At 45.0% G+C, this 26,714-nt stretch overlaps 2 long non-coding RNA genes across 3 annotated transcripts; one reads left to right on the top strand and one right to left on the bottom strand.

Moving 5' to 3' along the window:
* Positions 1-580: 580 nt before the first annotated feature.
* On the top strand, positions 581-18,120 carry LOC147574205 (uncharacterized). Of its 2 annotated transcripts, none has more exons than XR_015244006.1 (5): positions 581-1,483; positions 7,553-7,617; positions 10,984-11,142; positions 11,840-11,915; positions 12,568-18,120. It is a non-coding gene; the product is annotated as an uncharacterized LOC147574205 (long non-coding RNA). The 2 variants fall into 2 exon arrangements; XR_015244005.1 differs by having other exon boundaries at positions 11,840-11,924.
* Positions 5,507-25,540, bottom strand: LOC147574204 (uncharacterized). The gene is made up of 3 exons (XR_015244007.1): positions 25,173-25,540; positions 7,573-7,741; positions 5,507-5,758 (listed from the first exon to the last, which is right to left on the bottom strand). It is a non-coding gene; the product is annotated as an uncharacterized LOC147574204 (long non-coding RNA).
* Positions 25,541-26,714: the final 1,174 nt, after the last annotated feature.

The raw sequence follows: 26,714 nt of genomic DNA, 5'->3' as shown, positions 1-26,714 counted from the left end.
CCTTGCCCAGCATGGATATTCTTTACTCGTCCATCTATCCCGCTAAACAGTGACCTCTGGGGGGGGGCAGGACTCAGCCTTTCATCTGTGACCTCAGTGCCTGGCACAGCCTGGCACATAGCAGGTGCTCGTTAAATGTTTGCTGACTGGTTACATAAATGGGACTCTAACTGTGTACAGGTGTTCCAAAGCACATGTCTTTTTTGTCTGTGTGTTCGTTTAATTCAAAGAAATGGAGGGGTGCCTGGGTGGCTCAGTCGGTTAAAGTATCCGACTTCAGCTCAAGTCATGATCTCACAGCTTGTGGGTTCGAGTCCCACATCGGGCTCTGAGCTGACAGCTCAGAGCCTGGAGCCTGCTTCGGCTTCTGTGTCTCCCTCTCTCTGCCCCTCTTCCGCTCGTGCTCTCTCTCTCTCAAAAATAAATAAACATTCAAAAAAATTTTTTAAAGGAAATGGAGGGCGATTTTGCATTAAAAGTTCAACAGAAGTTCACAAGCATCCTTTGTGATACTCTGTAGTATCTGAAAATATCACAGAACCAAGATGAGGTCCACTGGTTGGAAAGAGATGGAATGTTCTTAAGGGGTTTAGTCTTCTCTCCTTTATCCTTTAGTGTTTGGATGACTGCAGAGCATATTTATGGTTGATTTGGCATTCTTGGGAGAGAGGTGTTGTTCAAGCATGAGGCAAGATTTTATTGAGGAAACAAAAGCCCCATGGAGGTCAAATTCCACCAGCACGAAAAAGGCGACTGCTCCTTATAATTTCTGGAAGCTGCGGCCAGCAGTTGGAAAGACAGCGTTAGCAATAGCATCACTAAGCCCTGAGAATGCAGCTGGAAAGGGACTTCGGGATTCTACAGGACAAAAGCTTCCACTGGAAGGTGAGGGCACAATGTCTGCTTCTTTGCAGTGAACCTGATTTTCCTGATCTGTACGGGCAGCCTTCCCTTCCTCAAAGGCACTTGGCAGGCTGCAAAGGAAGGATGGCATAAAGTCTTTTGTGCCTAGAAGATGCTCAGTCATGGCACCAATATCTTCTCGTTCTCCTGAAAGTGGAAATCCTAAACCTACAGAGAATCAGAGATGTGGAAATAAATTCTGCTCTTAGAGGCCACGTGACTGGTGCCCAGCCACTCAGCTGCCCAGTCTGGAAGGGGAAGAGTCACTCTGCTGCTACCGGCTTAAAGTGTAAACATGTGCCCACAGTGTTTCTACTGACAGCACCCGAGGTGCTGGGAGAACAGCCTTCGCTTGCAGGAACAGTGGCTCTCCTGGAAAAGCCAGCTTGCTTGGCTGGAGTTGAGCCAGCAGAGCTGGCTCTCGCCCTGGCAAATTCTCTATCACTCCAAGGTCCAGGAGACTGGGAAAACTGGCCAGCGTCAGGGGGCCTCCCTCTGTACCAGCCTCCGGGTTCTTGCTCAGGGTGCTGGTTGGTGGCCTAGAATACAACCGGTTTGAATTCACCTCTTTCCACTGCCTGTAAGTTCTCGGAGTTGCGTAAATTTGAAATTCTGGCACCCTGTGATTGTTAGGGTGGGAGATAAGGTGATTCAGGAAAGACCCCAGGCTTGGATTCCTCCAGCTTCTCACCTGCCCTTGGTCCCAGTACCAATCTGGCGCAAATCACCTTTGCAGGGAGCTGGGAGACACCGCGGCCGCTCTGGTCACCTGATTTCTTTCCCTTTCACCTTTGCAGTTCTCTCCCCTGCCCCCAAAGAACCGAAATGAAATGAGAAGTAAATTGCCAAGGGAGATCCTCTCCTGGGGCAAATTTCCTGTCTTTGCTTATGGGCATGGAGACCCTGAGTGGGGAGGCTAGTTGCAGAGAGCGCTCTCCCAGAACCAGCCCTGGGGGGACAGGTGCAGGCAGCGTCTACTCTTTCCTGGGGTGGGGGTAGGGATTTAACAAGAGAAGGAGGAAGAAGAGAGACTGTATAGGAGACCCCAAGGGCTGTCCCTATTTCTCCACCCTGCCCCACCCCGAAACTGTCAGTCTCCACCAAGCCTCAGAGAGAGAGAGAGAGAGAGAGAGAGAGAGAGAGAAGTGGGGGTGGGGAGAAAGAGACGGAGGGGGGAAATCAAAGAAAATTGCAAAAGTCAATGGCCCGGAACTAGAGGCAGCCTCAGCAACTGCAGTGTGACTTTGATTCCCCTATCATAACCCTGAATTAAAAATTCAGGCAATTATCTGCATGGCTTCCTTCTGATTAGAACGAGCCGGAGCCTCATTAATGCATCAGCACAGAGGAAAGCCATTAGGGTCTGTGAAATGGAATGTTTCTCTGAGAACAGGTTCCGCTTGATGTAGAATACCCAGCAAAAAGAAATTTCACACATTTTTGAGCCCAGAGTCACAGGACGGCACCCTGCTTCAGGGCTGCAGACCCCACCAGGACTGTCCCTTTTCAGCAGGCTCTGGGTGAAAGCCACCTTTGTTTCCCAGCCCCTCTCTGGCACCTCCATCCACTGGAGTCATGTGGAGGGAGGAAGAGGGGGGTGAGGGGCCAGAAGGGACCTCCTGGCTGCTCCCTTTGCTAAGACACCAAGTCGGCCTGGATGCGGGGTCTCAAAGTCCTTGAGACATGAGGAGCACCCGAACTTCTTGGGAGTTCACTGCTCTGCTTTGCTACCGGAAGCAAGCTGGTCAACGACACTGAAGGTCCAAGACTCCAGAAAAGAGCAAAGTATCTGCATGTTCCCTTCCCTGACTCATGTGGTGACTTGGGCATCCCAAGGCCATCCAAGCAGGATGTGGTGACGCTGAGACAGCCCTGGAGGCTCGTTGCTTAGGAGAGGGTGAGGGGTTGGAGGTAAGGAGGGCACCCTTTGTTCATTCCTTATTCTGTAAGCTCAGCGCTCTTAGGAGCTCACATCTGCCAGTCCCTAAACGGGCAAACATCCCTACCAACGGCTAGCATTCGGAAGCCCCTCTGTTTGGGATTTCCGGGGCGCAGCTCTCTTCCTCCAGTGACTGTGTATCACTTCCAGGGGAAGCCAGGCGCGGTTTCCCTTGAAGCCCCGATAAGGCCAGTTCTTGGGAAGACTGGGCTTGCTCCAGACGTTATTGTCTAGATTTTCTTCAAGCCAGTGGGTGGGGCTTGGGCTCCCTCATTTCGGACAGCCCAGCCTTCTTCTAACACACAGATTCTCGGGACACCAAACACTGATCCTGGGGATAAGTGAGGTCTTCAGGAGGAAAGCTAGTCTTACACGGTGAGAACTGATACAGATGAAAAAGGTTTTGTAAAAAGAGAACTGGTTACAGTCAAATAGGATGTCAACCAGGAAAACGTTACCCTTCAGACTGTCTGGCTTAGCCCTGTTCTTCTGCTGGCACACCTGCTAACTACTCAGTGTGAGGAATCAGGGCCAAGTGTCTGTGCAAAGCTGTAAACACAGTGAGCCGGAGTCAATGTGTAACTAATCTCATTTGTAGCAGCTGCGCCCCCTACTGTATACCAGCCAAAGTAGGTGACCCTGGGGTAATTCAGGTTTTCAAGATGTTTTCAGTCACATCCCACGTTAGAAGGGTACATTCCTGGTCACCGGGGAGTTTTTATGAAGCGTGTTTTCAATACTGCAGACAGTTTTATGGGCGAAGGTTCTTAGAGTTTACCTCCCCTCCCCCCCCAACACAAACAAGATGCTCGGTGATTCAATTATGTTCTTTGTGGACTCTGAGTGTCCGGTCTTTCCAACACTTTGCTCTCACTGGGCCAACACTCAGCAAAGTCAAAGGCGGTGACTGCAGATGACCCCTGTGTGAAGGGCTGACCTAAAGGCACCCGAAGTCTTGGGTGGGGGGAGGTTATCTCTCTAGGCTCACCAGCTGGTATGAGAGTGAGGGGGGCCTGGCCAAAGGTCAGGAATGTGGGCCTTCTAGAGAGCAAAGCTACTCCACCAGCCCCACAGCACAGGCCTTCCTTCTGCCATGGGAAGTGATCAAATCTCAGCCCTGAGTGTCTTACGACCTTCCATGGTATTTCTCAATATTTTAAACATAGACTCTTGCCAGTCAGATCATTCCTTCCTTCCCAAGACCATTTGGTTCCCACCTTTGTGACTTGTCACTCCTTATTCATGCAATAAATATTTTCTGAGCAGCTGTCATGTGCTAGATATTGTTCTAGGAACAGGAACGCTGAACACAAGACAGAGGAAGTCCCTGTTCTCGTGGAGCATACATTCCAGTTGGGAATGCAGACAATTACAGAAAGACGGACGAGTGAGTCAGCGGTGTGAGTGCCGTGGACAAACAAAGCTGGGTCGGGGAGAGAAACTGAGGGAGTTCTACTTTATACAGGTGGTGTCTCAGAAAAGCCCATTGGAAAACCTTTGTGCTACACTCTGGCAATCTGTCTTATTTCTCTCTTTCTTTAATTTTTTTTTTAATGTTTATTTATTTTTGAGAGAGAGAGAGAGAGAGAGAGAGAGAGAGACCAAGTGTGGGGGAGGGGCAGAGAGAGAGGGAGCCACAGAATCCGAAGCAGGCTCCAGGCTCTGAGCCGTCAGCACAGAGCTGGACACAGGGCTCGAACACACGAACCGTGAGAACACGACCTGAGCTGAAGTTCGACGCTTAGCCAGCTCAGCCCACCCAGGCGCCCCCTTATTTCTCTCCTTTAAAACTAGGACTGCCTCTTCCGGAAAACATCCTACTAACTTTTCCCCCTGCACTGATGTTTCCTTCGGCTCATTTCTGTTCCATCTTGTTCATTCTTGGAAAGACGTACACTTGTATCTTGGATGATAGCCTCCTGGAATAAGGGTCCTGTCTTCTGTTTCTTTGGTTTGCTATCAGAACAGGAGTTGGGGAAGGCAGGGAGGGAACAAGTGTTTCTATGATGTGCTAGAGACATTACCACATCAGTTCATCTCCTCCATGCACATCTCCTGCAGATTCTGTATTATAGTCCCCATTGGAAAACAAGGACAGCGAGGCTTCATTTATCCAAGGGCATACAACTTCCAAATGGTGTGCCTGGGATTTGAACCCTGACCTGGCCATGCAAAAGAAGTGATTAAACTCCTCCTGTCTGCTGGATTAGAAATCCCTCCTTTGTGGGGTGCCTGGGTGGCTCAGTCGGTTAAGCGTCTGACTTCAGCTCAGGTCACGATCTCGCGGTCCATGAGTTCGAGCCCCACACCGGGCTCTGGGCTGATGGCTCAGAGCCCGGAGCCTGCTTCCGATTCTGTGTCTCCCTCTCTTTTGCCCCTCCCCCGTTCATGCTCTGTCTCCTTCCTGGGGCTCATAACCCCTTCTCTGTAAACTGAGGTTAGATCACAGGATCTCCCAGATCTGTTCCAGCTCTGACATTCTAAGAAATACAATCTCCTACAAGGAATGGGGCAGGGTGGAGGGCAAGGGGAAGTCAAGTGACTTCCCCACCTCCAATCTGATCTTTTAAGAGAGAACAAAATGCCACATTTTGTTCAGTTAAAATTCAACATGTACTGAATATGTGTCAGAGCCTGGCATGTGCTAAGGATACAGCCACAAACATTTATTTATTTGTTTGTTTGTTTATTTATTTAAATGTTTATTCCTTTTTGAGAGACAGACCATGAGCAGGGGAGGGACAGAGCGAGAGGGAGATGCAGAATCTGAACAGGTCCTGAGCTGTCAGCACAGAGCCTGACGCGGGACTCGAACTCACAGACCGTGAGATCATGACCTGAGGCGAAATCGGTCGTCCAACCAACTGAGCCACCCAGGCGCCCTGCAGACACAAACTTTTAAAGCATGTCTTCATCCTGGAATGCATATAAAGGGAAAGACAAACATGACAAGAAATTACTACAATAATTATAATGGCCAACATTTTATATTTGCTCTTTTCCAGTAATTGCTCTGAGCACTTGGAAACCTTTTAACTCATTTCACTCTTCCCAAGCAACCAGGAAATGGATACCATTTTTATCCCTACTTTACAAGTGAGTAAACTGAGGCACAAAGAGGTGTGTATGTCAGAGCTCTTGCGAACATTAATAATGCACGCAAACTATTTATTTACAGGGCCTGACATGCAGAAATTATGCTAGGCAGATGTTGTGCAATATTAACCGGTGCTTTCGTGCCCCTGATATTTCTGCAATTCCTTGCTTGACCCCTCTGCCATTGGGAATCAGTCACACACAGCCAGTTGGAGGGATGAGACTTTCTGCAGAGAGCAGAGAAGGCTTTAGGGTTTTAAAACTCCTAATCTGTGGCTGTGACGTAACTCAGGACATAGAACAGATTGGATGAGTTAGAGCCAGTTTTCTGGCCCACAGAAAAGGGGAAAGCGAGGAGGTGGAAAGAAGCATGCCAGACCCCCTGAGAGATGGAGAACTAGACCCTGTTCCCTATTCAAGCTAGATGTCCAGCAAGGTGTAGAGTCAGACGGCAGAGCAGGAAGGGCTGGTGTACATGCTGGGGTGCCTGACACGGACCCGCCAAGTTGTTCCCTGGGCACTGACCTGGTGTGGGGGCAAAGTGCTCTGGGTTTGAGAGGTTGAAAGTAGAAGAGATCTGAGCCCTGCAAAGTCCCACTCTGGCCAGCACAGTGCACACAGCACAGTGAATGTCCGTCTCCCTAGCAGGAATGTGGATGTAAAAAGAGGGCCACTGGGCCTGAAGAGTCTTCTAGAATAGGAACAAAATAAAATGCTGTCTGAAGGACCGGCATGGGAAGTGGATGTCTTATGGCTGCCACAAAGAGGCAGGAAGGCATAGCGGCCAGGACAGGGCCTACTTGAGGGCAAGGGTCTCTGTCCGCTTAGTCCACTGCTCCATCCTGTGGGTCTGGTTTGGGTAATAGGTGATCGATCAAAACTTGTTAAATGAATGACTTTAGGCACGCTGCCTCCAGAACCAGGCCATTGTGTTTCAAACGTCATCTCTGCCTCTCACTGCCTGGGTAAGTCTCTTCCCTTCTCTGTGCCTCATGTGCAAAATGGGGATAAAAATCGCACAGATCAAGGGCACCTGGGTAGCTCATTCGGTTGGGCATCTGACTCTTGATTTCAGCTCAGGTCATGCTCTCGTGGGTTAATTAGATCGAGCCCCAAGTCAGGCTCAGTGCTGACGTGGAGACTGCTTGGGATTCTCTCTCTGCCCCTTCCCTCCTGTCAAAATGAATAAATAAATATTAAAAAAATAGTTCAGATCAGTACTGATCCAAGGTCAAAAGAGAGGATGTGTAAAGTGCTTAGTGTCCAGCATAGCACAGGTGCTCATTAAGTATTTGTTCTTAGTATTAGCACGTGCCCCTCCTTGTCCTGCACCTCAGTGCTACATTAGGTCCCCCCAAACCCTGAAATCAGACACAACCTTGAAGAAAAGTTGAGGACTCCAGAGTTGGCTAAGATCGAATTCCCACACCATGCTACAATGGAGACTCCTAATAGAAATTAAGCTAAGCACTTAAAAACAAAAGTTACTTTTCTTGCACAATGGATTTTGGAGCCTGATATTCATATTCATGAGGAGTGCAAGCCTGTGAAAAATGAGGCGTCCCTTGAAGACCTTTGCTAGCATTTTAAATTAAATAACGTTCTCCCCTGTAGGCATTCACAGGACAACTTACCTCTCACCTTACCGTGTTTCTAGAAGAGCACAGTTCTGAATTCAGGTGAGTTCTCACTTGCCAGTGCTGCTGATACAAGTGAACTTGCAAGGAGGATAAGTCTGTGAAACATAACTCTGTTTTTCTCTCTTCCTTCCACTTCCTCCTATTGAAAGCACTCCAGGCTTTCCTGAAGAAATTCAGTACAAAGGTTTTACTTATTGTAAACTCTCTTGAAGGTGAGTGATAAATATTATTAGTAATGTTTTTAAGGTTTCTTTTTTTTAATGTTTATTTTTGAGAGAGAGAGAGAGAGACAGAGCATATGCGGGAGAGGGGCAGAGAGAGTGGGAGAGAGAATCCAAAGCAGGCTCCAGCTTTTGAGCCGTTCAGTGCAGAGCCCAATGCCAGGCTCGAACCCACGAACTGTGAAATCATGACCTGAGCCAAAGTCAGAGGCTTAACCAACTGAGCCACCCAATTAATGCCCAAACATTAATTTTTTACTTACAAAAATCTGCATTGATTTGACTTCCCACTTATTTAAATTTTTTTTAATGTTTATTATTGAGAGAGAGAGACAGAGTGAGAGTGGGGGAGGGGCAGAGAGAGGAGGAGACACAGAATCCGAAGGAGGCTCCAGTCTCTGAGCTGTCAGCACAGAGCCCGATGCAGGGCTCAAACCCACAAACCATGAGATCATGACCCGAGCTGAAGTTGGACGCTCAGCTGACTGAGCCACCCAGGTGCCCCATGACTTCTCACTTACTTAAATGCCAATAGGTGACAAACTCTCCCGTGTGCTCAGGACTGTCCCCATTTTAGCACTGAAAACCCCATATCCTGGGAATGCCAGTGATAAATCAGGTAGACTTGTCACCTCAAAAAAGTGGAGTTTTTTTTTTTTGATGGACACAAGGAAATGTACTTGTTTGAAATCAAAAGAGGTTACCTCCTGGGAAACCGATTTCCTCCAGGAGACCCCACTCCACTCACTATTAGCAAGTGTGGCTGATTTGACAAGGAGGAAGTGCGGGTGGGTTGGGGGGGAGGGGGTGGCAGAGAGAGGACTGTTTCAGATATGGCTGCCTGACAAGCCTACAAACCCTTGTCTTGGCATCCTTCCTACAATGTCCCTCACTTTGAGTCAGGCTCTGGATCCCCCAACAAACCCCACGGAGCAGTTCTTGCAGCTCCAAGTCACCATCAAATCTGTGTGTACGAAGCGCTGTGGGTGTCCCCTCACAAGGGAGCAGCCCAAGCATGGGGGTTCCTTCAGGACATGTGGGGTGGCTTCCCCAGCCTCTGTAGATGTATGTCCCGTTCTCTCAGACCAAGTGTCTCGTGCCGTTTTTGTGGTATCCACACACCTCATGGAATTGGCCCACTGCATGCAGATCGAGTTTCTGGTCACAGAGGATGCAGTGTGGCCTGTTTCCACACACCCGAGAGATGAATGTGAGGGCCCGTCAGGACTGTGGGCATTTGGATTCTTGAGGCCACAGTGCTCCTCCCACGGGTTGGAGTCTCTCATGAGATTGCTGGACTGCTGTCATCTGAAGGCTTGACTGGGGCTGGGAGGGTCTGCTTCCAAGATGGCCCATCACATGGCTGTTGGCTGGAGGCCTCAGTTTCTCACCATGAGGACCTCTCTGAAAGGTTACTTGAGTGCCTCCCTGACATGACAGCTTCCCCTGCGATGAATGACCCAAGAGAAAGAAAGCAAGAAGGCAGCCACAGTGCTGTTTAAGACCCAGTCATGCACTATCATTTCCTCCATATTCCAAATCCGCCAAGCCACTAAGTCCAGCCCGTGCTCCAGAGGAGGGGAATCAGGGAGGAAAAAGAATCAAAGGATTTGGGGACATATTTTCAAACCACAGTTTCCCAAGGCATCATGTGGCTGGACCAGGAATGAATCTCCACGAAGGCTGGTACTGATAGTAACACAGTAGGAAGAACATGGGCTTTGAGTCAAATCTGAGTTGGAAACCAGGCTTTGATCCTTTCCATTTTCTGGGATCTGGGGCAAAACGGTCATCTCTAAACCTTAGTTTCTTTATCTGCAAAATGAAAATTAGAATTGTAATTCTTCCATGGAGTTTTTTTTATAATTTAAACGAGATGACCCATGCAGGGACAGACTCTAACTGTATGGGGCCTGACACCTTTCCAACTTGACAGGGCCCTCTTGAAGAAAGGAGAATGCAAAATTACAAGTGTAAATAATGCACAAAATGAACATTTATTTAGAATTAAAAATGACAAAAATGGAGTGCCTGGCTGGCTCAGTTGATAGAACATGTGACTCTCGATCTCAAGGTCGTGAGTCCAAGCCCCATGTTGGGCGTGGAACCTACTGAAAATGAAATTTAAAATAATTAAGAAATGACCCCCCCCCCAAACCCCACATGTTAAGGCAGGTGAATACCACAAATGTCACAAAATTCAGAAAAATGACAATTAAAAAAATCGCCTAGGCATGCCTCTTTAAAATACCGTCTTCCCCACATTTTTACTGCATACTTTTTGGTCACTTGTCAACATGACAAAGATTTTGCAATATTTTCCATAGGCAGGGGCGCCTGGCTGGCTTTGTTGGTACAGTATGTAATTCTTGATCTCGGGGTCGTGAGTTTGAACCCCACATGGGGTGTAGAGATTACTTAAAAATAAAATCTTTAAAAATATATGTTTTCCATGGTCAGAAGATAATTTGGCCTTTCTTGAGCATGGTTGATTAAAATTTGGTTTTTATTATTGAGAGCTTATATTCAGCTCTACAACTTATTGTGGATAATGTCAGGCATTTTTTTTAGGGCTGTTGTCAAATTTGGTAAGCCTCCGAATATGTATTTTTTAAATACATGAGCTCAGGGCTTCAAGTAAGTGTTCCTGTGTAGTAAATTGATGGCACCCTTTACCCAGGGCGGTTAAGGGGGTCTGCATAAGAGAGGGGCTGGAAGCTTCAGCTTGCCTGACAGTCTTCCCCTGGAAGCAGGTATGTGTGGAGCATGGGGCTGGCATGTATCAGGTGCTCTGGAAATGGGAGAAGCCTGGAGAGTCCTTGTCTTCCTGTTCCACTGCCTCAGGCAAAACCAGAGACTTCCTGTCCTTGATTCTAACTTCTTTCTTCTCCAGTAGCTTCTCCAGTGCCCTTAGAAGGCGGGAACAGAAATACACCCCTTGGGTGGGAAGAATACTGGGCTCAGAATGAAAAGATCTGGGTTTGAGACCTGTCTTTGTCACTCAACTGTGGGACTTTGACAAATTACCCAGGCTCACTGTGTGTCAGTTTCTTGGTCTCTGAGATGGGCATAGTTACACCAGCCTCATGGGTTGTTGCCTGTGAACAGTAGAATACCAGTACAAGGGCCTTGTGGATTACAGAGCAATTTTACTAATGTAAAATGTTTTTATTTTGGTGCCTAGAAGTTACCAAGGAATCGGTTTGGACACTATCCAGTGTTTATGGGCATCTTAAATTCTTTGTTCTCTGTGGCCTAAATGAATTGGAAATTCAAACTGGACTTCAATCAAATTTGGCATAAAGACCAGGACAGCAAACTTGTCCACTCTTTCCACAAAAAGGTACTGAGTTCTAGCTATTGCCATATTTGTGCTAGAGACGGGGATTCCAGGATAGACAAGACACAGTCCTGGCCCTTCAGGTATGGAGCACAGGTAAATGAAACCCCAGACGGACATCTGGAGGATGGGCTCAGCCTTCAAGCCTGTTAAGTTCAAAACCTTGGCCTCCCTGTGCCTCAGTGTCTCCTTTTGCCAAGAGGCGTTGCTAACTGCTAGAGAGGGGTGTGGACACAAATGAGGGTCTGCACATCTCGGAGAACGTCTGGGCAGAGTCATCAGAGGGTTGCACAGAGCCCCGCTGAGACTGGTTGTTCTTGGGGAATTTTCAGGAAGCTTTGAAGTGCCACCAGGATGAGGGAGGCTGCCCCATCCTGGAGGTACATTCACTTGTAATTTACTCCCCCACGTGGGCTCTGGAGCTCCAGTCTCATAAATACATCGCTTGCTCAATCCTGCCGTGGAAGACGGACAGAGGGAGGGGGCTGGAGGGGAGGAATCACTAAATTAAGAAGGTCCCTGGGAGTGACTGGCCTACAGACACAACTGAGTCCCCTAAGTTTCTCTCCTTCAAACATAAATATTTCCAACTAAGATCACAGACTCCCTCCTCATAAAATCAATGAAACCACAAGGGAAAATGACCTTCCGCTTGACTGCACCAGAGATATCTCAAACGGAGTCACTTCCCCTCCCGCAGAAGCAACCACTGCTGGGGTTCAAGGATCTGAAACCCAGGCACTGCCACCGAGAATCTGAGGCTAAGAAGAAGTCAGGTGGGTTGGGTACGTGTCCGTCTCATTTGACTTGCTGTGTTTCGGTGACGGCTTCTGCACGACTCTGCTGCAGCATGAGACTTTTTTCCTGGAACCAGACCTGGGTTCAAGGTGCAGCTCCTCTAATTACTGGCTGGGTGTCTTTGGGCAAAGTAGAATCTCTCCAACGCAGTCTCCTCATCTAGTACAAGGTGGATGATAGATAGATAATGTACAGTCTGGTCTGCCTGCCCTGCAGGGGAGGTGATGAGATCAAGAGAACTGTCCATGCAAATGCTTTGTAAACCATAAAGCCCTTGACAAATAACAGCTCTTGTTATTAAAAGATAAAAGCACCAATCCTGCTAGTTAGTGTACTTGTTAGAACCCCTTACGCCATAAGTGACAGAACTCCTAACTTAAACTGGCTAAAACCGCAATTGACTTATGTAATTGAAAAGGATGGATTCAAGTGAGGATGAGTTTGGACATCACCAAGGACCAGCTCCTCCCCAGCCCCCACAGTGACTGCACATGTCACATCTTGACAAGATGCCATCCAGAGGAGGGGAGTTCCTTTCTCCCAATTTCCATTAAAGAGAGATGGAGGGGGAGGAGTGAGGGACTCTTTTTTTTCCAGAGTTAGCCAATTTCACTGGCTTTCTTTCCACAGCCAGGGGATCAGATATGCTGATTGGCTGAAGAGAATCAAGGACCATCCCTAGATCTGGAAGCAGGATCATGATGCCAACCAAACCACATTTGGAGGTGTTATTTTATCAGAAGAGTGAAAAAATGCCAAGTTGCACAAACACCCAACTAGTACAGTCCACCCCCTTTAACTGCCCAATATCCACACCCACCTGCATCCCCATAAATACACCTCAAAAAATCCCCACTCCCTCTATGAACTCGTTTTCCAAAACAGACAAGCCATGATTTCATGTAGTCTGGTTCTCTAGGTGATTCATGGTCCTCGTGAAGGGAGCTGCTATGGTCCTATGTGGTCCAGTGAGGTTCAGTGGTAAATTTAATCACCACTGATGCATTTAGTAAACAGCAATGGAGAACAGGGTAATTGCACTAAAAACTCTCATTTGGAAAAGAAAGGACAGGATACAACTGTCAATGGTCACCCTGTCATATTCTGCCAGAAATCACATGGATGTCCTTCCTCAAAACAAGTACCCGTCCTCCCTAGTGCTGTCCTCTGGAAGGCTCCCCTTTGCCCTTTGCCCTCTGTGGCCCCTGCTGTCTCTTTGGGGAAATCCCTCCTGTGTTAACCTTCATGGACCACAAGACATGTGCATCAAGGATGGTGCCCTTTTTGGGAGCTGCACTGTTCTATCAGCTCTCTTCCTGCTGCTGTGAGTCTGGGAGCCTGGAAATCACCATCGTAGACTGTCGTGGACCAGGCTTGTTCCTCTGGCAAAATCATGCCCTTAAAAAGTGAATGGGATCCTGCTTTATCACTTCTGGCAAATGCCATGGATGGTAACAAGAGTCAGGGATCTTACCATGCCATAGGCTTTCAACTAGAACTGCCTGGGGACAGCTGTGGCCTGGCAATAGGCCCAGGTACTCTGGCCATCCTTTAGTATCTGTCTTGGCCTCTACTTGAGAATAATCTAGAACACCAGGCTAGGTGGGGATGACACGGATGACCCTTTCTTTGCAATAACAACTAAAATGTTAGAAGCAACATTTATTGATTGCTTACTATGGGGCGGCACTGTTCTAAAGGCTGCATCTTCACTGCAACCCTATGAGACAGGAACCATTATCATCTCCCCTTTGCAAACACTGGTCATGGAGCAGTAAAGAATCTGTTGTCACGCAGTGGGGCAGCAATGCAAACCCAGGCATGCTGGCTCCGTGGTCCCAGTGGAGCACTGACTGCTGTTGTGTTGTTCACTGGCTACTTCCTGTGGCATCTTCCCAAGGGGCGTGCTGACATCTTTGTGGCATCAGGAGGTGCCTGGGAGAGACCCCTCCTGCTTGGTGTCTCTGTCCCTATTATGGAGCTTCTTCTAACTGTCTTCTTTCAAGTAACTTTCTTCTGCTGACTTTGGTTTGAGGGTAGAGAATTGAGATTTTCCTGGATTCCCAGACAATTGTAACTGTAAACCATTGGCAAAAAGGCAACTCTTAGCAAATCTGTATTTTCTTCCCTTCTCTTACTGTTGGATGGGATCGGGTTTAGTTTAATCGAATCATCCTTGGAAGACCTTGCTGAAGAAGTTACCAGCACACTCCAAAATTTGAAATTTTCTTATAATATCCTTTAATGTTAAAGCCTCAGGAAGCACACAGTATGCATCTCAAGGCTTCATAGGCAACAGGTTAACCCATTGCTTACTACAACATGAAGAAGAATTACTGAATTCTCATACCAATTCTTTCCTTCACCCAAATCTCGCTGCTTAGCCTCGTAACATCCGCTTCTGGTATTAGATTATGTATCAATTAGGAATCTTTTGGTTGTGACTCAAACTAACTTAAGCAGAAAAGAAATTTATTGGAAGGCCACTAGGGGCTCAGAGAATTGACAGGAGACTGGGGGTCATGGCTGAGAAACATCAACAGCGACCCCCTTGGGGGAGCCAGCTGGTCCACGCTGCAGCCAGCCAATCCCTGCTTATTTGCTCTCTGCTCAAGATCCTGCACCCAGGGAAGGAACATCAGATTGGTCAAGCTCAGGTCACTTGCCCACCTGGGGGTAGATAGGCCCCAGCAGACTATGCTTGGCACAGAAGAGATAATTCCAGCAAAGGAAACAAGGCTGCTATTCCGGAAGAGAAGTGGGTGCAGAGCAGTGGAAATCCAACAAACTCCCCTTCCACCCAGCAACACAGATCATATGGCTGCGTAAGCTGTTAGTGTGCAATCCAGCAACATTGTGGCAGCTGGATCAGGAGGAGAGCAAGCAGGATAGAAGTCTGCAGGAAGGCACAGCAGTTAGGTGAATGTTAAGGACGGTGAGCGTTCCCAACCAACACCTGTCCTTGGATATCACCTTCAGGGAAAGAACTCTATCTACACTGGATCTGATTTACTGTGGTAAGACTTAGGCACTTAGGAGTTAAAATGTAACAAAACAAACATGTTGCTTTAGTGGATGTAGTTTTGCCTGTTCACTTTGGGTGTTTGTGTCTAAGGGGTAAGCACAATACATTTATCTGTCAGCATGGAATTATGTTCTCAGAAACCAGTGATTCTTATTCATTCACTGATTTAACAGATCACTTAATGAGTTTGGTCCTGGGCACTATCCAGGAGCTAAGGAGATACAAACATGGATGGCACAATCTCTGTTCTCGAGACTGAATATCCACATAGTGACAGAAGTCGTAGAAATACTTGTCTACTTGGAAGGAGTGATTCATTGTGAAGGCTTTGAAGTCAGACACAGAAAAGCACAGCGTTGGATTCAAATCCTGGCCATGTGACTTCAGGCAAGTTATTCACACTCTCCAAACCTCAGATTTCTTGTCTCTGTAATGGGGATAATAATAGTTCCTAATTCAAAGGGTTGTTATTCTCCTCAAATTGATTAATAGATTTAATGTAATCCCAAACAAAATCCCAGCATTTTTAAAAAAACATGGAAGTTGATAAGCAGAGTGAGTCTAAAATATATAAGGCAATAAAAAGGGACAGGGATGGCCAAGACAATGTCAAGAAGAACAGAGCTGGAAGGATCATACTGCCTTATAACATGACTTACTCTAAGTCTACAGCATCTACAACAGTATGGTTTGGGCCCAAGGATAGACAAATAGACTAAAAGAATAGTCTAGAAATAGGCTGACATGCATAGGTCAGTTAATTTATTAATTTATGACAAAGATAATATTCAGAGCAGTGGGGAAAGGATTTTTTTTTTTTTTTTTTTGGTAACAATATTTGTTCTTTTGTGTCTTGCTTATCTCACTTAGCATAGTGTCTTCAGGATTCATGCAGGCTGTGACCTGTGTCAAAATTTCATTCCTCTTAGAGGCTGAATAATATTCCGTCGTATGTATATCCCACATTGTGTTTATCTGTTCATCCACTGGTGGACATCTGTGTTGCTTCCAGCTTTTGGTCACCGCTGTGAGCAATGCTGCTTTGCATTTTAGTGTGCAAATTTCTGTTCGAGTTCTTGTTTTCAGTTCTTTTGAGTGTATACTCGGAAGTGAAATTGCTGGGTCATTTGCTATTCCGTGTTGAATTTTTTGAGGATCCGCCATCCACTTTCCACAGTGGCTGTGCCATTTTACATTCCCATGCACATTGTACGATGTTTCCAATTTCTCCACATCCTTGCCAAGACTTATTTTCTAGTGTTTTGGCTTGTTTTTTTTGCTTTTGACTGATGATAGCCATCTTTCTGGGTGTGATCCAGTTTTTTTTTTTTTTTAATTTACTTTTTGTACTGCTAAATGAATGTCTCACTTTGGCTCATCATGGTCACTGGTCACTATACTATGAAGTTTAACAACAAGCATTTAGTGGGTGGTTGTCACATAATAGTCACTGAACTGAGTTCTTTACTTTATTATCTTATTCAGTCCCCAAAACAATAATGTTTTTGGCAAACATTTAACTGAAATATAACACGCATACGGAGAAGTGTGCAAATGGTAGGTATACACATTGATGCATTTTCACAAAGTGGATACACCTATGTGACCAGCACCAAGATAAAAGGCTAAAACATTATCAGCTCTCCAGAAATCTCTTGGTGTCCTCTCCCACTGCTACACAGTCCCTCATTCCCCCCCCCCCAAGCCTCAGTAGAAAGCAATGATAACTATCTTTAAACTCATAGGTTAGTTTTGCCTGTTTTTGAATTTATATAAATGGAATCGTAAACTACAAAATCTTCTGCGCGTTGCTTCCCTTACTAAATATGTTTATGAGGTTCATTCGTGTTTTCACGTGTAATAATAGTTCATTTATTAGCATTGCTAAGTAGCATTTCATTTTATGACTGTAGCACAATTTATTTATCCATTCTACTGTTGAGGCATATTTAGGCAGTTTCCTGTTTTAGGCTCTTACTAACAGCACTGCTGTGAACATTCTTTTCGTAAATATCTTTTGATGAATATATGCACACAACTCTATTGGGTATTTACCCAGGAGTGTGATTGCTAAGTCATAGGATGTACGTCTATGTAGCCTCAGAGGCTACTTCCAAAGGGATTGATAAATATACCTACTTCCCACAGGATAGGAGAGTCCCAACCACTTGCCCACATTGTTTCTCCTTTTCATTTTAGCCATGTGTGGTGAATATTATCATCCTAATGCACTCCCCCACCTCAATTCATCTGTTGAAACCTAATCCTCAATGTGACGGTATTTAGAGGTAGGGACTTTACGAGGTGATGACAGGTGCCCTTATAAAAGAGGCCCCAGATTCGTCCTTTGCCACCATGGAAGGTTATAGCTGGAAAGCACAGTCTATGCACCAGAAAGTGTGTCCTCACCATACGCCAAATCTGTGCCTCCATGGTTGGTCTTCCCAGCCTTCAGAACTGTAAGAAATGAATGTCTGCTGTTTATAAGCCGCTCCACCTATGGTATTTGGTTATAGCAGCACAAATAGACTGAGGCAGTGTCTGTTCAACGCCTGTGAACACATAGTGGTATTGCATTGCGCTTTTAACTTGCATTCTTGGTGAACAGTGAAATTAAGCACTGTTTTCATATGTTTATTGGCTGCTTGGATATCTTCTCTGGGGCAGTGTCTGTTCAAATCTTTTGTCACTTCTCTATTGTGTTGCTTTCCTTTTTTCTTATTAATTGTGAAAGCTCTTTACTCAGAAAATGAGTTTCTGTACCATATATTGCAAATATCTTTTCTCACGTGCCTTTTCACTGTCTTCAGGGTGTCTTTTGATGAACAGAAGCTTTAAGTTTTAATCCAGTCCAGTTTACTGTTTTATTTTAGTGACTAGTACCTTTTGGTGTCCTGGTTAAGAATCTGCCATATTCCATCACTTTGGCACTGCTGGTGGGAATGCAAGCTGGTGCAGCCACTGTGGAAAACAGTATGGAGATTCCTCAAAAAAACTAAAAATAGAACTACCCTACGACCCAGCAATTGCACTACTAGGCATTTATCCAAGGGATACAGGTGTGCTGTTTCGAAGGGACACATGCACCCTCATGTTTATAGCAGCACTATCAACAATAGCCAAAGTATGGAAAGAGCCCAAATGGCCATCGACGGATGAATGAATAAAGAAGATGTGGTGTGTGTGTGTGTGTGTGTGTGTGTGTGTGTGTATGTATATATATATGTGTATATATATATATATATATATATGCACACAGTGGAGTATTACTCGGCAAACCAAAAGAATGAAATCTTGACGTTTGCAACTACGTGGATGGAACTAGAGGGTTTTATGCTAAGCAAAATTAGTCAGTTGGAGAAAGACAAATATATGACTTCACTCATATGAGGACTTTAAGAGACGAAACGGATGAACATAAGGGAAGGAAAGCAAAAATAATATAAAAACAGGGAGGGGAACAAAACAGAAGAGACTCTTAAAAATGGAGAACAAACAGAGGGTTACTGGAGGGGTTGTGGGAGGGGGGATGGGCTCAATGGGTAAGGGGCATTAAAGCATCTACTCCTGAAATCATTGTTGCACTACATGCTAACTAGCTTGGATGCAAATTAAAAAATAAATTAATTAAAAAAAAAAGAATCTACCATCCTCCAAGGTGATGAAGACAGACATGTTATGTTTTTATTCTAGAATATTTATTAGTTTTCTTTTTCATTTAGATTTAAAAGGCATCTGAATAAATCTGAATACATTTCTGTGTATTATATGAGGTAAGGATTTGAGATTCACCTTTTCTCCATACAGAGAGCCAATCAAACATAAGTTAGATTGTGAATTTGGCCTGGTCCAAATACTACCTCCTTTCTGAAATATTTTCACAGAATCCTAGTTGGAAATAACTAAGTATTTTTAATTAACTTGATAAATATTGTTTTGCACCTCTAGTATTTGCTGGTGTAGCGAGGTTGCTAAGGGGAGGCCTCTCTGAGAGCGGACATTTGAGCTCAGACCTGAATGAAATAACGCCAGTGATGAGCAAAGTTGGGGAAGAAAATTCCAGGAAGAGGCACAAGATGGCCAGTGCAGCCGAAGTATAGTGTTCCAGAGGGTGTGAAGCACAAGAGAATTCTTTCAAACGTGAAATCAAAGGAAAGACAACCAGACTGGTATCACCACAAGACAATAAAGCCATGCCCACAAAGTTCTGAGGGAAGCTGTTTTCCAGCCTGGAACTCTTTCTGTCAGGAGTAAAGGCAGAATGAAGACACTTCAGACTTACAAGAACTTAGAAATTTTACCTGTGAAGCAACTTTCTTTCCTTAGGGTTTTTACATGGCGGTCTACTCCAATGGGGTAAGGACAAGAAGAGGAAGACACGGGCCCACCCAGGAGGACAGTGAAGCGAAAAGCCACCATGAAAACAGTGTGTCTTTTCCAGACAAGTGGTTCAGAATGGAGCCGGTTTGGACAAGGTTTGGGAGTATTTTTAGCTTTTACTCGTGCTCCTTCCAATCCATTTTCCACAATGTTGTTCAAGTAAACTTGGTAAAATTTTAGATTACCTCCCCCTTCAGTTTAAAAGCCTTCATGGCCCCCCATAAGTTTCAGAATAAAAGCCATCTTTCAGTGTGATATAAAAATCCCTTTGTGGTTGACCTCTGTCGTCTCTTACCGCTCTGGATGGCCACTCATACCCACTGCTCCCATCACCGATTTTCTTCTTCTTCCTTTTTAATGTTTCAAGCTTCAGTTTAAATTTTAGTTCGCTAACATACAGTGTAATATTAGTTTCAGAAGTAGAATTTAGTGACTCATCACTTAACATATGACACCCAGTGCTCATCCCAAGTGCCCTCCTTAATGCCTATCACCCATTTAGCCCATGCCCCCTCCCACCTCCCCTCCAGCAACCCTCAGTTTGTTCTCTATAGTTCAGAATCTGTTTTATGGTTTCCCCTATGTTCACCCATTTTGTTTCTTAAATTACACATTTTTTAAAGTTTCTACCTGCATTTAATACTAAGCTAGTAATTCAAGGTTTTTTTTCCATATTTTCATGTACATCATGACCAAACCAAGAATAATACAATATTTTATTTGTCAAAATTGTCTTCTTCCTAATATAATTAAAGTAAATTTAAAAGAATGTCATTTTTTATATTGAGTGAGGCCAAATATTACCAAAGATTTTATTAAACATAAATTTTACCATGTAATATTTGATAAAATAAAGGGTTTTTCTCAACGTAATAATTAATTTTATTTTTTTAAATTTACATCCAAATTAGTTAGCATCTAATGCAACAATGATTTCAGGAGTAGATTCCTTAATGCCCCTTACCCATTTAGCCCATCCCCCCTCCCACAACCCCTCCAGTAACCCTCTGTTTGTTCTCCATATTTATGAGTCTCTTATGCTTTGTCCCCCTCCCTGTTTTTATATTATTTTTGTTTCCCTTCCCTTGTGTTCATCTGTTTTGTCTCTTAAAGTCCTCATATGAGTGAAGTCATATGATATTTGTCTTTCTCTGAATAATTTCACCCAGCATAAAACCCTCTAGTTCCATCCACGTAGTTGCAAATGTCAAGATTTCATTCTTTTTGATTGCCGAGTAATACTCCACTGTGTGTGTATATATATGTATATACATGTATATATACCACATCTTCTTTATCCATTCATCCATCAATGGACATTTGGGCTCTTTCCATACTTTGGCTATTGTCAATAGTGCTGCTCTAAAGGTGGGGGTGCATGTGTCCATTTGAAACACCACACCTGTATCCCGTGGATAAATGCCTAGTAGTGCAATTGCTGGGTCGTAGGGTAGTTCTATTTTTAATTTTTTGAGGAACCTCCATACTGTTTTCCAGAGTGGCTGCACCAGCTTGCATTCCCATTAAATTCCACATTTAAGAGTGAAATCATATGGTATTTGTCTTTTGCTCACTGACTTATTCTGCTTAGCATAATACACTCTAACTCCATCCATGTTGTTACAAATGGCAAAATTTCATTCTTTTGGTGGCTGAGTAATATTCCACTGTGTGTGTGTGTGTGTGTGTGTGTGTGTGTGTAATATACAACATCTTCTTTATCCATTCATCCGTTGATGGACCCTTGGGCTCTTTCCATAACTCGACTATCGTTGATAATGCTGCACACTGGTGCACACACCTGTTGAAATCAGGATTTTTGTATCCTTTGGGTAAATACCTAGTAGTACAACTGCTGGATCATAAGGTAGTTCTATCTTTAACTTTTTGAGGAGCCCCCATACTGTTTTCCAGAGTGGCTGCACCAGTTTGCATTCCCCCCAACAGTGTAAGAGGCTTCCCCTTTCTCTGCATCCTCACCAACATCTGTTGTTTCCTGTGTTGTTAATTTTAGCCACAATCGCTGATATTTTTACAGACTTCTTAAAGCTATCTGTTATAGCAAATCCTTTGTAGCTACTGCTCTCTCTCTACAAGGAAACTCATCTTTCCCTCCTTTCCCTGGTAGATTCTTCCTTGTTTTTCAAACTTCATTTTCTTGGGGAAACTATGTGTTCTCCTACCCACCACTGGCTGCAGTGCCCTTGGTTTTAAACCCCATGATTTCTCTATGCTTCTCACCTCTGGTACCGATCTGTCTCTTTTTCATTTTTTACTTATTTATCTGTTCTCCTCACTAGCTTATAATCTGCTGGAGAGTAGCGACTGCATTTTAATCATTGTTGACGTTTCCATAATGGCCGCTCCCTGGTCAGACTTAGGTAAAATCATTTGCTAGCATCATTTGCTATGGGAACTCTGAGCCCCAGTTTCCTCACTTGCAAAATGATATGGTATTTTTATCTGCAGCACTTGGCACACAGAAGGTGCTCAGTAAGTTGTGTGGAATGAATCCATGCAGAGTTCCCAGGGGACGAATATCTCAGCAGGGGAGTAAGGATGACTCACTTCAGTCAATCTTGATCCCTCTCCCCTCTCTCCCCTCTGAAAGAGGAGTGCTTGGCTTCCTCTCTAGGACCATTATGCCTTGAAAGTGGTGAGGAAAATCTGAAAAATGCAGCCTCTTTTCTTTTTCATGTTTATCCATGTGTTGACCTAAGGAATTCAGGATATCTCAGAGGGCAAAAATTTCCCAAAGATGCCATTGTCTGACCATTCTTACAAAGCTGTCTAAACATAGTGTTACTTTAGGACCCAAATTTTCTTAGATGTGGATGTGTTAGTTATAGACTGGAGGAAGCAAAGGAATCATGTACCCATTCTGCAGATGGAAAACCTCGCAATCTTCCCTAAACTCCTCAGAGCCCAAGAACTCATATAACCTGGCAAGAATCTACCCAGAAGAGCCCTCCTGCCCAGTGTCTCCTCTCCCCCAGTTAATTTTTTTTGATGTTTATTTATTTTTGAAAGAGAGAGAGAGAGAGAGCACAAGTGGGGAAGGAGAGACTGAGAGAGAGAGAGAGAGAGAGAGAGACGCAGAATCCAAAGCAGGCTCCAGGCTCTGAGCTGTCAGTACAGAGCCTGACGCAGAGCTTGAACTCATGAACCATGAGATCCTGCCGTGAGCCAAAGCCTGATGCCATCGAGTTAAATATATATTCCCCCAGTTAAATATATATTCTCTTTTTGTTCTTACTTTGGAGGCAGCATCCCCGTGGAGCTGCCCTATTGTGAATGAGTTTCTAGAACAAAGAAAGACAGTTGACCCTTCTCAATGTGTCTATAAGACCTGGAGCAGAGTCACAGAATGGACTGTGTGCTCCATGAAGGTTCATAGCAGCATTATTCGTAAAAGCCCCAACGTGAAAACAGCCCAAACATCCATCAACCAATAAATGGGTACATAAAACGTGGTGTATCCCTACATGGAATATTAGCAGAAAAAAGAATGAAGTACAGACGCGTGCTACAACTTGGGTGAATCTTGACATCATACTAAGGGAAAGAAGCCAGACGCAAAAGACCACATAATATGTGATTCCATTTATATGACATGTCCAGGGTAGGCCAATTTATAGAGACAAAAAGTAGGTTAGCTGTTGCTTGGGGCTGGGGGTGGGGACTGGGAAGCAATGGGGAGTGGCCACTGATGGGGGTGGGATTTCTTTCTGGGGTGATGAAAACGTGGTAAAATTGATTGCACTGTTGGTCACACAACTCTGTGTATATACCAAAAGCCACTGAACTGTACACGAAAGTGCACATTGAAAAATGTGCAAACTGTGTTTCAGTAAAGCTGTTAGGAAGAAAGAGATCTTGGAAAGAGTTGGGGCGGGGAGAAAAAAAGAGACTGGATTGTGCTCTCTCGTGTATCGACTCCTGCAAACATTCATTTTGCAGGAGAAAGAAGCAAGATCCTAACAGTGGGTCTGAGACAGATTTTCTGGCCATCAGGTCTTCCTCTCCCCCCCAGTAGAGAAGAATTAGTGATCAGAGCAGGCTCTAGCTGCATAGCCGTTAAGGTTAACTTTTGCAAACTATTGCTAACTTTTGCTTTTCCATTTCCTTTCTTTCGGTCTTCTTCTCCTTCCCAGGGACCCAGTCGTCCTACAGGTAGAGCAGGTGCACTACAACTTGGATCACAAACTGGGGCAACTGATCTGTCTGGAAAGTGTGTTGAAGACAACACTGATTCAGGGTGCAGTGCCCTGAGTTCGAGGTCTGCCTTCAGCGTTTCTCTGTGCCAGATGCTATAAGGACAGACTCTTCCTGTAGGAGACTTGTGGTCAAGCAGGGAGATTAGCCAATTCATGTCAAGAAAGAGCTCAGAGGGGCACCTGGGTGGCTCAGTTGGTTAAGCGTCTGACTTCGGCTAAGGTCATGATCTCACGGTTTGTGAGTTTGAGCCCCGCATTGGACTCTGCTCTGCCAGCAAGGAGCCTGCTTGGGATTCGCTCCCTCTCCCTCTCTCTCTCTGCCCCTCCCACGTGGGCTCCCTCTCTCTCTCTCAAAAATAAACAAACATTAAAAAGAATGAAAAGAAAGAGCTCAGAATGCAGGTGTTTCTGCCTTTTCTTCTCCATGAGGTATTGAATGTGAGGCTGGCCAAGGGATGTCAGCTTGGCAGGAGGCACAGCACCAACCGCTACGTGTCTGCCATCAAATTCTGCTTAACATGTAAAACTTCCTTTTCTCACAAGTGACTATCTATGCCACTCTCTGTCAAGGTGAACACTGGGACTGTGTTTCTCTAAGTAATGTAGGTCCAACTTACTTTAAGAGCAAGGAGGCGTAGGGCAAGGCCACACTCAAGCCATTGCCAAAGAAAGCAAGAGTGAATGCTGGGATTATTCCAGAACTTGCCTTGATGACTGAAGAGCTGTGGTTAGGGCAGGAACAGCTGGACTCACCCAATGATATGGGACAAACCAGTAAGTAAAGGGTTAACTGTCAGGGCTTTTTGGACCCTGAAGACACTGCTGCACTATAACCCTTGTGACTATGCTCTAATCATTGCTACCTTGTTTCACGTTGCTTTGAATCTTTGGATTCCTTCAACCATGCCACCGAAAAACTTCTAGTATCTGAAAAAGCTGAGCACCACTGGATTACCTACTTATTCCCGAAAGTACCCCACTGATTAAGATTGCCAGACAAAATACAGGACACCCAGTTAAATTTGAATTTCATATAAAACAACAGTGCTTTTTTTGAGTATAAGTGGGGTAGCCCATGAAATATGTGTTTGTCTGAACTTCCAATTTAATTGGGAGTTATTCATTCATTCATTCATTCATTCATTCATTTGCTAAATCTGGCCACCCTACCTCTGATTCCCTTTGCCAAGTGATAGCAGCGCCCACTTCAGATACTGTTTTGTAACGTGTGCGCCATCTAGTGGTCACACGAACAAGGAGGAAACCAAGAAATCACTTTATTTATTTTTTTTAATTTTTTTTTTTAAATTTTTTTCAACGTTTTTTTATTTATTTTTGGGACAGAGAGAGACAGAGCATGAACGGGGGAGGGGCAGAGAGAGAGGGAGACACAGAATCGGAAACAGGCTCCAGGCTCCGAGCCATCAGCCCAGAGCCTGACGCGGGGCTCGAACTCACGGACCGCGAGATCGTGACCTGGCTGAAGTCGGACGCTTAACCGACTGCGCCACCCAGGCGCCCCAAGAAATCACTTTAAAACAGCGGCGTGAGAAAACTGCAAAGACACAACTCTGCTTTCCTTTTTCAAATGTTTTAGATTTTGCTTTACTTACCTCTTTGGATGTGGTGTCTGTGATCAAATAAACAGCCCAGAGCGTCCAGCAGATACCTGAAATCCCTTGTAAGTCATGCCGTGTTCAAAGGGCAACACTCACCCCACCTGCCGGAGGCCTTGGGCTCCCCCATTAACACATAAATGTGAAAGTGCAGCCTTGTCCTTGATCTACTGTGGTTCCCAGTTCCTAGTAATTGTTTTACAATAAGCACGTGGCTTTCAGCAGCATCTAGTGTATTACATGTCAGGCGCAATTTTACTAAACCCCACTGGGCCTACAGGGAGACGGGGAAGCAAGTATTTCCTATTTCCTATTTACCGAAGGGGTATGGCGTTAAAGGGTCAAAGGGAAGCGGCACAATCCAATGAGTCTCTGGCTGCACACTGGAATCACCTGGTCTTTTAAAAAAAAAAACCTATGCCCGTGCCTTCCTCCTCCCCCCCACCCCACCCCTTCCTCAGCCCCTTCCTCCTTTTCCTCTTCTACTTGTTCCGTTTAGATCACGTGAGTTCTACATCTGCACGGCATTGCTTTAGAGTAGCTCATCATACAGTGCGGAAGATTTAGTAAGAGATGGGCACTGAAATCCAGGTTTCACTTTAACGCTTGACATCTTTTAGGGACAAAATCTCTTATCCTCCGTGTATCCATAGAGGCTGATACGCTTTATTTTGTTTTGTTTCACAGACAGGGTTGAAAGGTGCAGGAGCTTCTCTGTCTCCAATTTTGTCTTCTGTGGTTCTGTGATCTCATCACAAACACTCATTATGAAATGATGTAGAAACTCCGTTTGCAATTGAGCCCAGGATAAAAGCCCAGAGCTCCATTTGTTCTTTGAATAGATTTTAGAATAAGCTGAGAGGGAGTTTTGGATAGAAGTTTATTTTCAAGTACCCTCCGAATTGAGAAGGTATCTCTATAATTATGACAGTAGTTGTAATCATAATGATTTAAAAAATGCCTGCCATTTATTGAGAGGCTCTTCTCTGCCAGATACTAACCAGGATGCTTTACACACATTATTTTTTTTTTTAACTCTCAAAGCAACCCAGCAGGCTGGGAACCATATCCCCATGTTCCATCCCAGGAAACTGAGGCTCAGAGCCTGTATTTCCTAACAGGATACAGCTGGTAAGTGGCAGGGCTGTCTTCCACACCCGGCTTTGCCTGGCTGAAAAGGCTTTGCTTTTCCTACTCCGATGCTCTGTCAAAGCTACAATATGCGTAGTTCAGGTTTCTTTCCGGTTCAAGCTCACACTTGGGATGGCGAGCTCTCTCCCAAGTCCCTCGCATGTCAGTGACGGTTTCCAGCCACAGTCGCCCAGTATTTTGAGGTACTTGAAACCGGATTTTAAAAAATACTCACTTCCTTCTGGCTGGCTCAAGGAATCAAAAAGCAGGTTTCATTTTTTTATGACACCTTTGAGTAGCTGGGTCACCTTGGGAGTCTTATTGGGGCTATGGTGACGATGTGACAGGCTGTCTCTAAGGATCTGTGGAGGGTGAACAAGAAAACAACCAACCATTCATGAAAGCAGG

This window comes from Puma concolor, chromosome E1 (assembly GCF_028749965.1).
Source record: "Puma concolor isolate L17-30 chromosome E1, mPumCon1.1.hap2, whole genome shotgun sequence".
NCBI lineage: Eukaryota > Metazoa > Chordata > Mammalia > Carnivora > Felidae > Puma > Puma concolor.
Note: the sequence above shows the minus strand (reverse complement) of the source record. Positions and strands in the feature narration are given on the sequence as shown.